This window comes from Xenopus laevis, chromosome 1L (assembly GCF_017654675.1).
Source record: "Xenopus laevis strain J_2021 chromosome 1L, Xenopus_laevis_v10.1, whole genome shotgun sequence".
NCBI classification, from domain to species: domain Eukaryota; kingdom Metazoa; phylum Chordata; class Amphibia; order Anura; family Pipidae; genus Xenopus; species Xenopus laevis.
Genome location: NC_054371.1, coordinates 88,455,676 through 88,471,642, shown reverse-complemented (window position 1 = coordinate 88,471,642; position 15,967 = coordinate 88,455,676).

The window sequence follows — 15,967 nt, the reverse complement described above, 5'->3', positions numbered from 1 at the left end:
AATGAAAAGCATGAAACAGGAGGGTGATTTAAAGGGGACCCGTCACCCAAAAAAATTCTTCAAAATCCTATTTTATCACATCAGTCAAGCAAAATGAACTTTAATTACACAATATAAATTATTTAAATCTTGTTTCCTTCAGTCTGGGAATTCAAAATGATAGCAAGCAGGCAGCAGCCATTTTGTGGACACTGTTATTAAGGCAAGCCTTGCATCATCTCAGAATCTTGTTTGTGCACCAGAATGGGGGACCTGATGTCCAATCCCATGCCCTGACTACACAATTAAATGGTAAAGAGAACAGGGGAATATGGGGAGAGCAGTGACATCTAAGAAGTGCTGAATGGAAAGTGAAAGTAATTGTCTGCCCCGCCTCTATGCCACAGGCATAGAGGAGGGGCAGACAATACTTGATTGTTAGCTGAGATTTTTAAATGAGTTTATAACAGCTATGAATGCTTTAATAAAAAATAGAAATTGGATTTCATGTTTAATTTGAAAAGGACTTTTATTGTACCGATTTTTGTGTCTGGGTGACAGGTCCACTTTAAGACAAGCTGTTTGTTGATAGTATCTTGAAATCTACTGATCACCAGCTAAAGTTCTACTGATAGATCTTGATCTACCTTTTTGGCACCCCTTGTGAGGGGTATGAAGGGAGGGGGGGAGGTTTTGGTGGGGGGGGGGAAGGGGTCCTTTAAAGAGAGTTGAAAAAGGTCTTTGGAATTGGGGAGCCATGGCACAATAAATACACACATGAATGCAAATGTCTGCAGAAATAAGCAAAATTAAGGGGCTCATGGGATCATTTTAGATGTGTCTTTTGGGAAAAGGGTAATGATTTATTTGCAGTCTTTTTTATTTTATAGTAATTCTGACTCCAAGGGGCATGTTTATAAACATGCTGCATTGCCAAAGTTCTCTTTTAATGAGTTTTCAACTCAAACTTACAACTCTTAAGCAGAGGACTTTTGCTTAAAGGGGAAGGAAACCTAGTCGGCGCAAACCCCCCACCCCCCCACCCGTTTGTTGCCCGACCTTCCTCCTCCCCCCTGGCCTACCCGTCCCGCTGGGTAAATGCCCCTAACTTGCTACTTACCCTTCTGCGCAGGTCCAGTCCAGGGAGTTCACAGACGACATCTTCTTCCACGCGATCTTCTTCCTGCTGTGAACGGCGTTTTGGCGCATGCGCAGTAGGATCATTTAGCCGGTACGGATCTACTGCGCATGCGCCAAAAGTCGTACAGGCGAAATGATCCTACTGCGCATGCGCCGTTCAAAGCAGGAAGAAGATTGCGTGGAAGAAGATGTCGTCTGTGAACTCCCTGGACTGGACCTGCGCAGAAGGGTAAGTAACAAGTTAGGGGCATTTGCCCAGCGGGACGGGTAGGCCAGGGGGGACGAGGGAGGGTGGGCAACAAACGGGTGGGGGGGTGGGGGGTTTGCGCTGACTAGGTTTCCTTCCCCTTTAAGTTATCTGTATTCCCATATTCTGACTGGCTAGTCGTTTCAGGCAAGCATGCACAACTGGTGACATACTTTAAATAGATTCTTAGAGGAAGTGGGAGAAGAATATCTAACTTTAAGTATGAAGTGGAGAAGAATAGAATTACAGGTGCATATATCATGCCATCAAGAGAAGACAACATAGAGAGTGATAGAAATTGACTAAAATGTATTGTGCATGCTACATATATGTACTCTATAAACTTTAGAGTGAAGCTGCCCAAGATCCTATGACCTGCAGTTCATTTTAAAGTTTTACTTTTGTAATTGACACTGTCTGTATATTTTTGAGTATGACAAAGAGTACAAAGCAAAACTAATAGCAACATTGGCAAATGTAAAAGCAGTGGCGTAACTACCGGGGGAGCAGGGGGTGCAATTGCACCAGGGCTTGCTCCCCCTCAGGGCCCGCCAGAGATCGTGCCACAGTGCCACATTACACTGTTTACATAATTCACTCTACCATTTAAAATTGTATTCTTGAACCAGCAAATGTATTTTTTTTGAGGCAGCCATCCTAGTGCATTGTGTCTGATTCTGAGCCAGCACTTCAGGATGGAACTGCTGTGAGACAGTTGTTGTTTCTCCCCTTCTTATTGTACTTCAATAAGACCCAAGTCATGCTTGCTAGTGGTAATGGTAGACACGAGAATAGCACCTAAGCAGGAAAAAGCACTATTAGCAATGCAAACATATCCTTCAACAAAGGTGTGAGGTAGCTGCCATCTGGTTAGCTGACCATTGTTCTGTTGATTGGCTGCTGAAGGGCTGAGGGGGTAAGGGAGAGGGTGATTTCACTCCAACTTGCAGTGTAGCAGTAAAGAGTGACTGAAGTTTATCAGAGCGGTTGCGGTACACAGAGTTTATTAGAACATGGTTGTGGGCACATGGTAAATAGATATCATGTACAGCCCCATGCCAAATTTCAAAATTAAATAGAAAAAAATATGTCTGCTCTTCTAAATTGACTGTGTCTGTAGTATCTCGGAAGCAATGTATGGTGTACTTTCTGGTAATAAGATCTATAAAACCTTTTAAAAGAACCTGTAAGTGTTTGTTTCGAAGTTGTAGAACTACAGCAGTTAACTATAGTTTTAAAAACCAATGGCACCCAGATTATAAATGATTTGTAACGTGTCTGTATCACTTTGAAGACCCTTCCCTTCAGTGCTAAGGAACCACCTGAGGGAGTTATATTAAATTTGTGTTCCGCTGAAAGCAGCATTAGTAGGAAGTACTAACATAGTGTACAGAGTGTTGAGGGTAAGGAACCAAATGCATGTGAGAAAAAGCATGGAGGCTGCTGCAGTAGGAAAAGGTGAAGTAAGTTTAGTATCAAAGAAGGAAGAGACAGACCTAGACACTACCAATTCCTGCATTAGCATAAAGAATTGCAAAGTTAGTAGTAGTGTAGACATTACACTAAGGTGAGTGGTGCAGAAGTGCGCCAAGTTCACTGCACAGCACATGCTGTTGAAGTGGGGAGCACATTTTTTTAATAATCATTCTGTTCATTAAAAACAGCAGGTGAATGGTAATCTGGTAGAAGTGATTCCAAAAGCATAATGGCTGCCACATAGGAATGCGCTAGGAAGTGGACTGTGTCAGATCCGGCTGTTGTTGTTGGGCCGGAGTCATTGTCAAGAAGACAGGGTGAGAGTCTGTTTTAGTGTTATTTATTTGAACTGGATCTATAGAGAGTGGAATGTTCCCCATATATTGGTTAGGCATTCCCCCAGGGGATATGGTCCAAGGGTGTTAGGTTAGTTTTTTATTTGATCTTGTTTGGATTTCACATGCTTGTGGTGGGGGGGGGATCTGTGGCACCTACTGAAAATAACCTGTTGATGAACAGTTGTTGTGAAGTTCCAGCATATAAGTGTTCTGCTGGGAGTAGCAGGAACTGTAATTCCAGTCCAAGTTTTCTAAACATTACACAGCAATAACAGGCACTTAGATATTTATGAGTTAACATCATATATGGTAAGGTAGCAACAACCCCCCACTTCCCATTTTGCCTATTATTTTAATTTAAAATCTATATGGTCCAATGCTTTGCCATTATAAAACACGACCGCTCCATCCTCTAAGCAGTTTCCTTTGTCCAGCTCATTATTAGGGGCTTCTCAGTGAACTAGTAATTGGTTTTATTATCTAAAAAAGTAACAGTAAGTGCTAAAATAAAATTGGATTCATATTCTTTTTAGTGCCAGAAATGACAGAAAACATAAATTCTTCTTAATTAAACGATAGACAAAGGGTATGTTCAGCACATGTCCTATTTATTGAGCCTTTTGGACATAGTAGAGGAGGCTAGATCAGGCTGTTGGTTGATGAGAATGACATGGCTGTGTTGTCAGCCAAAATGGGGCAATGACTGGTAGGATATGTTTATGTGCATGGATGGTGGGAAGATGTAAAAACTTTATATTAATGAAGCAGCAATGACTGTGTGCAAGGACAGGTTGGGCACAGGTTGGGCATGCAGTGAGTGCTCCATCTGTGCATGTTGGTTGTATAATTCATGAGTGGATGGAAGGGACAACATGAACTGCGCTGGGTTGAGGCCCTCAACTTAAGAAAAAAAGATTGTCAATAGAGTGATGGGATGGAAGAACAGGTTGTGCAGGGAAGGGGGTACAAGATAGACTCTACAGGCCCAACACATGTGGGAGGGAGAGGACAGGGATGGAGGAGAGGACAGGGAAGTTATGCAGGTTGGTGGGAACAAAATGAGTCATGTGGTATGAAAGTTAGAGTATAGTCTATGCAGGTAATATGGGGCACTGGATTACCATTCCTGGCAGGGATGTGTGGAATAAGATGGGATCTGCAGTAATAGTATGGGACAGATGTGAAGGGATTCAAGGAAAAGGTTTTGCTCTGAAGACATTGTAGGAACAGGATGACCTGTGAATGCTTCACAGCATGAACCGGATTTACTATAAAGGGATGGGGCAATAAATTTGACTATGCATCAAAATATGAGGATTGGAGAGAGACTGTATGTTAATGAATGGATGGGTAAACAGGGTGGACAGTAGGTGCAGCTAGAAGAGAACAGCAGACTGCACAGGGTTAGTGGAACAGGATAGTCTAAAAACATTATTGAGGGCCATCTCTTTACACTTTATAACCACGTGATACCCTACCTTTCATCTCTGTCTTTATTGACTTGGGTTGTAATTTTCTATGTTAATAAACATTGAAATAAAGATGTTTCTGAAGTTCAATCGGATGTCTTTAAAATGTAGTTGTAGAAGACAGCAGCAAAAGTGATTCAAACCTTTTCCTGGGAGGTGTAATCCTGCCATCAGTATAAGCACCAGTTACAAGTCTGGGGTTGGTTAATGTAATTGCTTATTACTCTCACTCGGTGCATGATTTAAAAAGAATCCCTATTCATACAGATTAAATATTTAAGCATTCAACATGTTTCTTCACAAAGAGCTGGCAGCTGCATTTGAACTGAATCAAATGTCTTGCACAGCATTGTACATGGCTAGGAACATTCTTCTGTTAAAATCATTTACTCTACTGCTCATGCTTTTTTGTCACAAAATGCAGGATAAGGTCTCCAGCCTTTGTTGAAAGAAATGTGAAAAGCTTTTAAATGATTTAAAAGGCTCAAGCTTTTCTGTAATGAGAACAGTGGTAGCAGAATGCCTGATCCCTCATGTATCTCTCTACTTCTATTTTGATCATCCAAAGCACTCACCTTTCTCTAACCCTTTTTTAGATCTGTGCTTTATACTTTCAGGGGAAAAAAGTAGGGGCTGAAAAGAAAATTGCATGCTTACACACATGCGCGCACACACACACTATTTAAAAAGGGAAACTATCCCTTTAATGTAAAATTGCTCAAAGCACTCTTGTAAGCACTTTTGTCAATTGCATTCGTTTTGTTTCTAGTTTCCAAGATACTGGCAGTTTTTAAACTGCTATTATTTGAAACAACAGGGCAAGCTGTTGTTCATTATGGCCAACTGGCTACAGTTATCTCAACTGTAGTTTCCAAGATACTGGCAGTTTCTAACTACTGTTATAAAATATCATAATATATTTGAAACTAGCTACAGTTTGCTGAAAATTAATTTTATGTGGAAAGGATTAAGGCCCATTGTTGTGATGTTGCTCTGCTAACTTTGTTTTGCAGAAAATGCTAACTTTATTTTCTGAGCAGAGCAACATCAAAAAATGCTCCTTTTCTAAAAAAATTAATTTTCAGCTGACTGTAGCTTGTTGGCTGTTCACATTCATTGTATTATCAGTTGAAAAACTATATATATATATCTATATATATATACTATATATATATATATATATATATATATATATATATATATATATATATATATATATATATATATATATATATAGACAAATACAAGATTCCTCTGCACTCAACCCATTATCAATATATTTAAGACAGCGACATTTTGTGCATACTGCTACTGAAAAATGCCTTACCCTTTATAAAATGTATAATTAAACCATAGAATTCTTAATGAATCAGATGAAAATTGAGCATAGGACTGGCCAGATATGGGATGACTTTGACGTAGTTGGCCAGCTTAAATATATTGCAATATATGGACAAACAATCCCTGTTTTGTTTAAAGGGTAAGGCATTTTTCAGTAGCAGTATGCACAAAATGTCGCTGTCTTAAATATATTGATAATGGGTTGAGTGCAGAGGAATCTTGTATTTGTCTATATGTTTTTTGTGGTCACACCCTCATTGCACCCCCGCCTAATGATTTTAAAAACTAGTGGTGAGCACAACTTTCCCTTGTTTGTTATATATATATATATATATATATATATATATATATATATATATATATATATATATATATATATATATATATGACAGTGTGCATATAATATGCACGGTATTGGCTGAAGGGGCATACCTAGTACTCCCAAACCTATGGGATCTTCCTGTCAGGAGGAAAAACACAGTTCTGGCTGTTCCCATTGTATGAGACTGGATGGCTTTGGCTGTTCTTGAACCAAGGGGGTCTGTGGAGCTGAGACAGAGAGCGAGTGTCTGAGATTGAGAAACAAAGAGTGCCAAGGGGCCTGTGACTGTGGCCTGGCTGATAAAGAGAAGTTATTTCTGAACTGTAAGTAACAAGGTACCATTCATATGGTAGTCTGGTAGAAGCCCTGAGGTAGTAAGGAAGACTGGTCTTTATTTTTGATGCCATATGAAGATAAGCACCTTGTTAATGTGTTTGTGAGTGAACAATTCATTAATAATTAAAGGCAAGTACTTATTTTTCTGCATTTTTTGTGTCCCTGTGTCTTTTCTGCATAAGAAACCATCTTACCTATCATTTAAAAATATATTATATATTAAGGGACCTCTGCCATTGACTTTTACATGACCTCGACAGGTTTTAGATGATGTATTTTCTGATTCAAGTTATTTCCAAGGGTTTGGGTATAGTAAATATTAAAAAAAAAAAAAAACTGTTTTTTTAACCCGAAAATGTGCCTTTTGACAAAAAACCCTCAAAACTCGAATTTTGGGGAAAACACAATTTGAACCTTAATAAATAACCCCCTAATGTATATATACAATATTAATATGTACAGTAATTTATTTTAAAATTTGTTTTTATGAAGCATTTTCCCTTTTAACAAACAGTGAGTACAGAAAGGAAGAGAAAAACAAGTTGTCTTACATCAAAAAGTATATATATATTCATGGGTATACATTGATGCACTGCGGAGGAGATGGCGTGAATAAATCGTATGGAGAGCATGTCAAGTATATTCTAGACTATTGCAACAAGAGGGCTGCTGTTTCTGGCAACTCAAGCCAGGGGCCCCATATCACTTGGAATTTATCCTGACAACCTCTGGCTAAGTACACCGCTTTCTGTAGTGGGAGTATTTTGTGTACCAAAATTTTGGTCCAGGATGAGGGGTATGGTGTCTTTCATGTTAATAATATACCCTTTTTTGCATATCTGCATCAACCTGTACTTATTTGATAGTGAGTTCAGTTATTTGCTCTATGACCCCTTTCCAGGCTTCCTCGTCCTTTGCCGGAATATCAGCAACCCACTTTAGGCGAAGTCTGTCTAAATGGGTATCCACAGATTTTAAAAGGATGGTGTAAATCCAAGTGATTGCCTTTTGCAATCCGTGCTGCGTAAGGTAGCGCTTAAGTGAGCACTGGGTTAATTCTACAGGTCAGACCTGGAACTGAGCCTGGAAGGCATGTCTTAGTTGCATAATCGAAAAATCATACGAGATGGTAAGTGATGCTCTGTTTTCAAAGCCTGGAAAGGTTTAAGCTGCCCATCCTCTACTATTTGTTTTAAGTATTGTTCCCCCCCCGGGTGGCCCATAGCCCAGAGTCAGGAAGTCGTTTGAAATGCTGGAGTTTTGGGTATTCCCACAAGGGAACAATATGTACTTTTTTCAATTATGTGCGTTTACTTATTTTGTTAGAAGTAGATTCACCCAGTCTCTTATGACCCAGAATCCTCCAGTCTGTTTAATCTGCTCAATCCTTGTTGGCCCTATCCTTTTGGCAGTGTCGGACTGGCCCACCAGGATACCAGGAAAACTCCCAGTGGGCCCAGGTGTCAGTGGGCCTCTTACTTCTAACCATTTGGCCTAATTCATGGTCATTCCCTATTTCTTTATGGGAACAAACACACACTCTCTCTGTACTAAATATACTCTGTATATCCCTTTTTGCATTATGTGTGCTATCAGAAGTTTAGTTCATAAAACAGAATAGAATCTTCATTGTGTAGCAAAAGCAGACAGAGAACATAACATGTTCCAGCTTCAGTATTTTAGGTGTGATTCGAAAGGGATGGCCTTCTAGACCTGAGCAGGGAAATTCTTGCTGATGTCAAGGGCATCATAAATATACATATTTACACAATTTTGTTTGTATGCTATGAACAAGAAGCCCTAAAGCCAAGTCAAAGTGGTGGATGCAGGCCCAAACCTCTGATTTAATGTATGTGCTGGAGTTTTTTCTGTTCATAGTCCCTATGTAATGATACTACTCCTCTGCCTGGAAAAGTGCCAAGGTCGATCTCCATTAAATTGCTGAGATTACTTTTTATATTGAAAATCTGTCTGTAGAAGCCTTTAGTACCCTTTAGTACCCCCTGAACTTATAATGCACCATTTGTACTTTGTTGCTTGTGGTAAGTGAAGATTGCTCAGAAAAGCAAATAGCATTCGCAAGTAATCCCAAAGAACACCACCCCACTAATTCCCATTTACCATCAGCCTATACATTAATATATGCACTTTACGGGACAAGTAATCATAACGTTATCTTAAATGTAGATAACTTTGGTTGTTGGTTATTACTGCAGCCATTCAGCTATTACCAACAAATAAACATGGTTTTCTACAGCGGGATATAAAAACATTTAGTTTTAGAGGCTCAACATCAGTTTCTATAAAACAGAATAAAACAAAACAATTTCTAGGATTAAAGCGAACACTAACCTCATCAAAAAACAATATTTTTATCGGGCAGGGATGGAACTTTATCCAGCCAATTCTCTAGGCACTGATCCTTTGCATATTCTGCAGTGATCTAAGTACTGAAGTCCTGAAACAGTTCAAAAGCTTTGAGATCCTAGTATAATCATATCATACAAGAGAAAAAAAATTCTGAACCCTTAGGCTGCATTCGGAATCCGGGTTGGAGAGCCCTTGTCAACAAAACTGCTACATCTCTTTATAGGAACTATACATTTTTTTCTATTCATTGGTTTGGACTCGGGCTTGAATAACTCACCACTCAGTACATTATATAAATCCTTTTTTCTAACCATATTTACTGCGCAATATATGCAGCTAATGTTACAAACCAATGTTTCTTTTGAAATTATTGCCACATTTTATAGGCAGTGTACAGTAACAGAGGAGCAGGGGGGTGGGTGGAACAGACTTATAACAGATAAATAAATAGAGACAGATCTGGGACATTTCATTTACCAAGCTGCTATTGCCAATGGCAAACTTACTGCTTTGGTCATTCTTAGGAAAATACAACCCTCTTCTGCTTCCCCTGTGTGATTCTGTATATATAAGTAATGGATCTTTATTATCCTTTTGCCACTTCTGACAAACAGGATATAGTTCATGGCAATAGATAGATATTCTCACCTTAAAAGGTAGTTTTCATAGTAAAGAATGTCTGCTAAGGAGTATGAAATGGTTTCCAGGCTAGGCAGATACAGAATTCTTATCCAGAAAGCCCCAGGTCCCAAGCATTGCAGGTAATAGATCTTATACCTGCTATACGATTACTTTGAAGATTACTCCTTTTACACAAAAGCTTGTACAGATATGGGGCCCTGTATGTGCAATACTTTGACTGTGTGTGATATAAGCTGCCTGCCCTACTCTACCTGTGTGTGCCATACTTTGTGATACCACTGGTGTTTTTTAATGTGTATGTGGCTTAAAAAGTGGAGTGTCCAAAACTGGCTTCCATTATCGGCCCTCCACCACGCAGGTCAGAAAAATTACAGCCCTCTGTACCACAGAAGTTGGACAGCAGTGCCTTAAAGTGATACTGACATGATCCTATAAAAATCATAGAAACTGCACCCGGAATAGCCCCCCTCAAAGCCACACCAGCCCCTCGAACCTTGGATACAGATCTTCTGTATTGCTTCAGTGCCGCTGGGCTGGGGCAGAGCGATCCTTCCATAGGCTGCAGTTCTGTTTTCATTTGTAATTAGCCTATGGAAGGATTGTGCTGCCCCCCGCCCAGCGTCTCTGAAACAACACAGAAGATCTTTTAGCAGTGTTAGAGGGTCCGGTTCATGCTGGTTCACGGGGCTAGGGCGGCTTTGAGGGTGTTTTGGGGGGAACTATTGTGGTTGCAGCAACTACTTGATACTGGCACGTTTCTATGATCTTTATAGGAACTGGTTGGTATCGCTTTAAAGAGGTCGTTCACCTTTGAATTAACTTTAGTATGATGTAGAGAGTGATATGCTGAGACTATTTGCAATTGGTTTTCATTTTTTATTATTTGTGGCTTTTGAGTTTAAATTCAGCAGCTCTCCACTTTGCAGTTTCAGCAATCTAGTTGTTAGGGTCAAAATACCATAGCAACCATGCATTGATTTGAATAAAAGACTGGAATACAAGTAGGAGAGGGTCTGAATAGAAAGACAAGTAATAAAAAGTAGCAATAACAATATATTTGTAGCCTTACAGAACATCTGTTTTTAGATGGGGTCAGTGATCCCCCATTTGAAAGCTGGAAAGAGTCAGAAGAAGAAGGCAAATAATTCAAAAACTACAAAAATGAAGGCCAATTAAAAAGTAGCTTAGAATTAGCCATTCTATAATATACTAAAAGCTAACATAAAGGTGAACTGCCCTAAAAAAATAATGGAAACATTGAATCCACCCAATAGGCTGGTTTTGCCTCCAACGAGGAGTAATACTTTATATCTTAGTTTTATTATTACAGAGAAAACTGAAATTATTTTAAAAATGTTGAATTATTTGGTTAAAATGGAGTCTATAGGAGATGGCCTTTAGGAATTTGGAGATTTTTAGATAATGGATTTCCGTATGTAGATCCCATACCTGTATTTGGTTTTGGTTGTCATTGTTATCTTTCCCAAATCAGTTTATTTATAAAAAGGGGAACTATTGTGAATTAGATACAAATGCAATAGCATATATTAACAGTAATACAAGTTAAAAATATAAATTCATTAGGGAATTTCTGTGCTTTTAAATAAAAATAATATTTGATGTACAGTTTGCCAACTTCTGTGCAACATTAAGGAGTGGACTTTTAGCTTGTAACAGTTCTGTACTCAACTATTAATTCACCCTCAAACAGTTCTGTGTTTGTCCCCATATAATAATTATGCTCCCTTAGATACATAATCACCTTATCAATTTGTTTCATATTTTGTGTAGGACTTCCCAATTAATAACATTGCACATTGTATATGCAACCAACCCACTCCCTTGTTTCCCTCACTGTTTATATTATAATCCTCTGAGGCAGTTAGCTCATTTGACACCCACATTGTGATGTCCTAAGCTCCTCCTGTTGTCTTGTTCATACTGATGTGTCATTAAAAATTTTTTATTTCACCCTGATACAATTACATTCTGACTATTCTAACACAGTCTAATGAAAAGAAACATCACTCTTCTGTGTCAAGTTATTTTTGACAACTGGTTCAATTTTCCAAAAGGAGAAAGCCTTCATTTATATTTGATGGCATATGTCTGGGGCATATCTGGTAACGGAGGTCACTGCTGTACCTGGAATACAAAACCAACTCATTTCATGTTCCTGAGTCACTGAAACTGGACCACTTTTCCTGGACCAAATGAAGGAAGAATAAAAGTTTGCTGCCCTCTGTTCACTCTGACTAGCAAAATGCACCAATCTAACCTGCTCTTGTTATTTTTGTGGTATCAGATTAGAAATTGCCGGTCACATTTGCTCATGGTTCACCCATCGACCTTTCAAAAGAATATGAGATTTCGGAGCTGGAGAGGCAGATTAAATTTGACTTTCTTATTTTTAGCCTCTGGATCTGGGATCTGTGGTTGCAACATAGCCTTGCAAAGCTCCAAATCAAAAGCTTCTTCTTGTGTTAATAATTCAGTTCTTAAGTGCAGTGGCTAAATTGCTTTTGCTATTTTAAGCACACAAAATGTCAAAACGCCTGAGCCTTAGGGACAATGGGAATAAACTACATGAGAGTGTAATACTTGCTATCTTTACATCATACAAGGAATCTTAGTTTTTTCCTCAGCACTCTCTTGCCTTCTGCATTTAAATCTGATCAGGAATGCTTAAAGCTTTGCAGTGTGGAGTCTTTGAATTCTTTTGACAGCTTTATGGTTCACTGGTACCATTTAAAATGCTGTCAATCACCTTTTTCCTTTTGAGTTAGTCTTCAGCCTTTTCTTTAAGCTAAAATCGCACATAAGAACATTGTCATAATTACAGTATGTGCAATTAAAATCATATGCATTGTGAAGGCAGACATTGAATAGGAAACAACAGAGTATTAACCGAGTTGCCCTTAAGGTCCATTCACAGCAGCATGTTAACTTAATTATTCCAAATGAATGGGTTGTAGCATACCAACAAGATCTTAAAGGAACATGGTCATCAAAATAAAATAGGAAACAAATGTGAAATGTTGACATATTCTCTGGGACATAATCATTTGGTAGCTCTGATTTGATTTTCAATGCCAATCTCTTAGTTGAGTACCTTCTTGGGACATAGTCAGAATGTGCATCTTAGAGGGCCTCAGGTCAAACATCAAATTTACAGTAGTCAAGGAACAAGTGTTATAATCCTCTTGTGTATGGCAATAGTGCGCTATTGACCTTTTCTCTATGGGAGCGGGATTCTGTTTTAAGTCAACCCAATGAAATATTCCTGTTTTAAGTATTGCACTTTCTTTCAAAGTGGGCGTACTTCATATACTGCATTTGTCTATTGTAAAATGATTATAGCTGCGTACAAAACCTCCAATAGGACGCTACTGTGCAATTCAAATGTTTCTCCATGATTATTTTTCTGTGCTGGAAACCCTATTCTCAGAGACCCACACATCTTTCACATTTATGAATGGTAAGCTAGCCTAAAATATAGTGCTGCGGAGAACTTGGAAACATGTAAGTGTAGCACACCCATGGGTGTACTATAGAAATATCTGCTGTTGCTAATGTGCTTTGGTCATCCTTTAGGCTAGGCACAACTCCCACCAAAATGTAATATTACCTTAGGCTTTTTACCCTCAAGTAGGTCGCCAACCTAAGGGCTATTCCACACGGGGACAAAGCGCCGCGACAGTCGCCGCGACCGGCGCAGGCGACAGTTTTGTATGGGCGCCTATGTAAAAACGCCTGTGCTAACCACACGAGGCGATGCGCTTTTCAACAGTCGCCTGAAAATGCCTCGCCAGGCTTTTTCAGGCGACTGTTGAAAAACCAAATTGTCAGAGTCACTCTCTACTTCATACTAAAAGTTAACTCAAAGGTGAACCCCTTTAATATTCAGGGTTCCTACATAAGGTCAAAGCTGTATTGCTACTTAAAACAAAACGGAGGTTTGGAATAATCACTAGCTTTAATGTAGGCAGAAATTGCAGAATTTATTTTGACCTTCTAATGTTCGTTACTAAAAGTTTCTGTTCATAAAGTGTGAGGTTAAAAACATGGTGGCAGTTTGTCAGCAGATTTTTTTTCCCAGTGTTAAATATAGATAAATATAACTACAAATTGTAGAGTAAATGTTTCTTTCTGATGCTATACAATTTCAGTTCACTTCTGTTTTGCTCTACATTTCTTCTTTTACTCTTTTACCTATTTAAACCAATTACCACAGATTTTTTTTTTCCAGATTGGATCTAGCATAGTCCCATTATTTTCTGTTGGATAATGTAAAACTTCTATTTGGCAGTTTGAGATATTTTTCATCTAAATATTGTTGTATCAAATATACAACAAATAGTTGCAATTATTTTTAGTTATAATAAATTGACTTCTTAATTCTATAGTTCTGATCAGGAAATCTGACCAGTTTCACTAAAGATAAATTCAGCAAATATATTGAAGTCAATGGGAGTTCTTTTTCAACTATACATTAGAGTCTATGGGTGTTTTTTTTTTCTGTGCTAAACACGGCAAACATTTTCACTCGTCTCTATTCTGCTAACGTGTCAGTAAATAAACAAAAGGGCCCTATAAAGTATATACCCTAATCCTCATGACATCCCTGTCTTATACACCTAGAAGTGACATAGGGTTATAAAACAAAAAGACCAACAGAAAATGTATGTATAAATACCCTTTAGTATGAAAGCCTTGGCAACACATGCCTACTCTATCTTCAATGCATTGCCCAAGATACAAGTCTACCTCAAATGCAGGCAAAGGTCTCCCTAGGAGATGATTCCATGTACTTGTGTAGGCTTGCTAGAAGATACTGATGTTGAAATGTGCGCTTCCTAGTTGTAGCACTTAAGCAAAAAAATAAATAAATAAGAGTTGATATCATGCACTGCTAATTAGGCTAAGGAACCTCTCTAGGACTGTCATTTGTTCAGCCCTAGAGGTACCAATGACTTTTAGCTTATGTTGTAAAAACACAGAATGAACTGTAGGAAGCGATTTGTTTTATTTTCAAATACTTAATTTTAAGGGTTTTATAGAACAAATGGTAAAAGAATAACAACAAAAATGAAGAGGGGTGGAATAAGAGGATGTTATGCTTTCAATTCTCCTACAATTATTTAATTACTATTGAAGAGAATACATTTAGCCCCTTTTTCTCATAAGGTTAAAAAACATAGGCTATTGTCATAAATAGAAAAATGGATAGATACTGTAAGTAGTACATATTAGAGTGGTCCTGATTTTCCTGTCTCCTGCTCTGTTCTGCCTTCCCTATGCTCACTGTGTTTGCCATACTTTGCCTGCTCTTTGCACCCTGTGTTTGCCATACTCTGTTTGGCACCCTAGGCAAGAGCTCCAATCAGCACCCCCTGTCCTGAATTACCATTTCCCTCCTTACCATGATGGTTTTTAAATAAAGAAAGCAAGAAAATGTACAACACTTTAATTTATATTACTGCCCCCTGTACCTGTACCAGCAAGTCCAGCAGACATCCATAATACAGGTCCTCTGTACCTGTGCCAGCAGCCATCCATCATACTGCTCTTCTGTACCTGTACCAGCAAGCGCAGCAGCCATCCATCATACTGCCCCCCCATACCTGTGCCAGTAGCCATTCATTATACTGCCCCCATACCTGTACCAGCAGCAGCCATCCATCCATCATATTGCCCCCAATCTTTACCTGTGCCAGCAGCAGCCAAAAATCTGATCACATCATATTGTCCCCAAGTATTTATGCACCTGTGCCAGTGCCCAGCCCAATCTGTACCTGGCTGTGCCAGCAGGAAGCTTCACACTTTCACAGTAATAGAAAGAATGTCTTCAGTTCAGTGCAACTGTGCAAGGCTGAGAGCAGCAAGCGCGAGCCACACCAAGTAGGCCGCCAGCTCTCTGCTACCCAACTGCATCAGTGACATCATTGACCAGATACGCACGTCGCGCTGCACTGCCGCACCGCACAGAAGGAGCTATTACTTGCTGGCAAGAGGAGAAGGTGAAGGAGGGGGATTCCACCCGACTGAGTGACCATGATTACTGAAACAAATTATTAAATAAACGCTTGAAAAAAAAAGAATAAAAAAAACATTAAAAGTGCCCCCTCAATGATGGCGTCCTAGACAGCCGCCTTCTGTCTACCACTTGTTCCGGCCCTGATCCCTGCAGTGAGCACCAACCGTTTTTTTGGTGTGCTATTAATGTGGACATGGTCTTGCGATAAGTGGGTGTGGTCTAAAAACAGGTAGTGGCTAACACTGGCTTCCGTTATCGGCCCTCCACCAT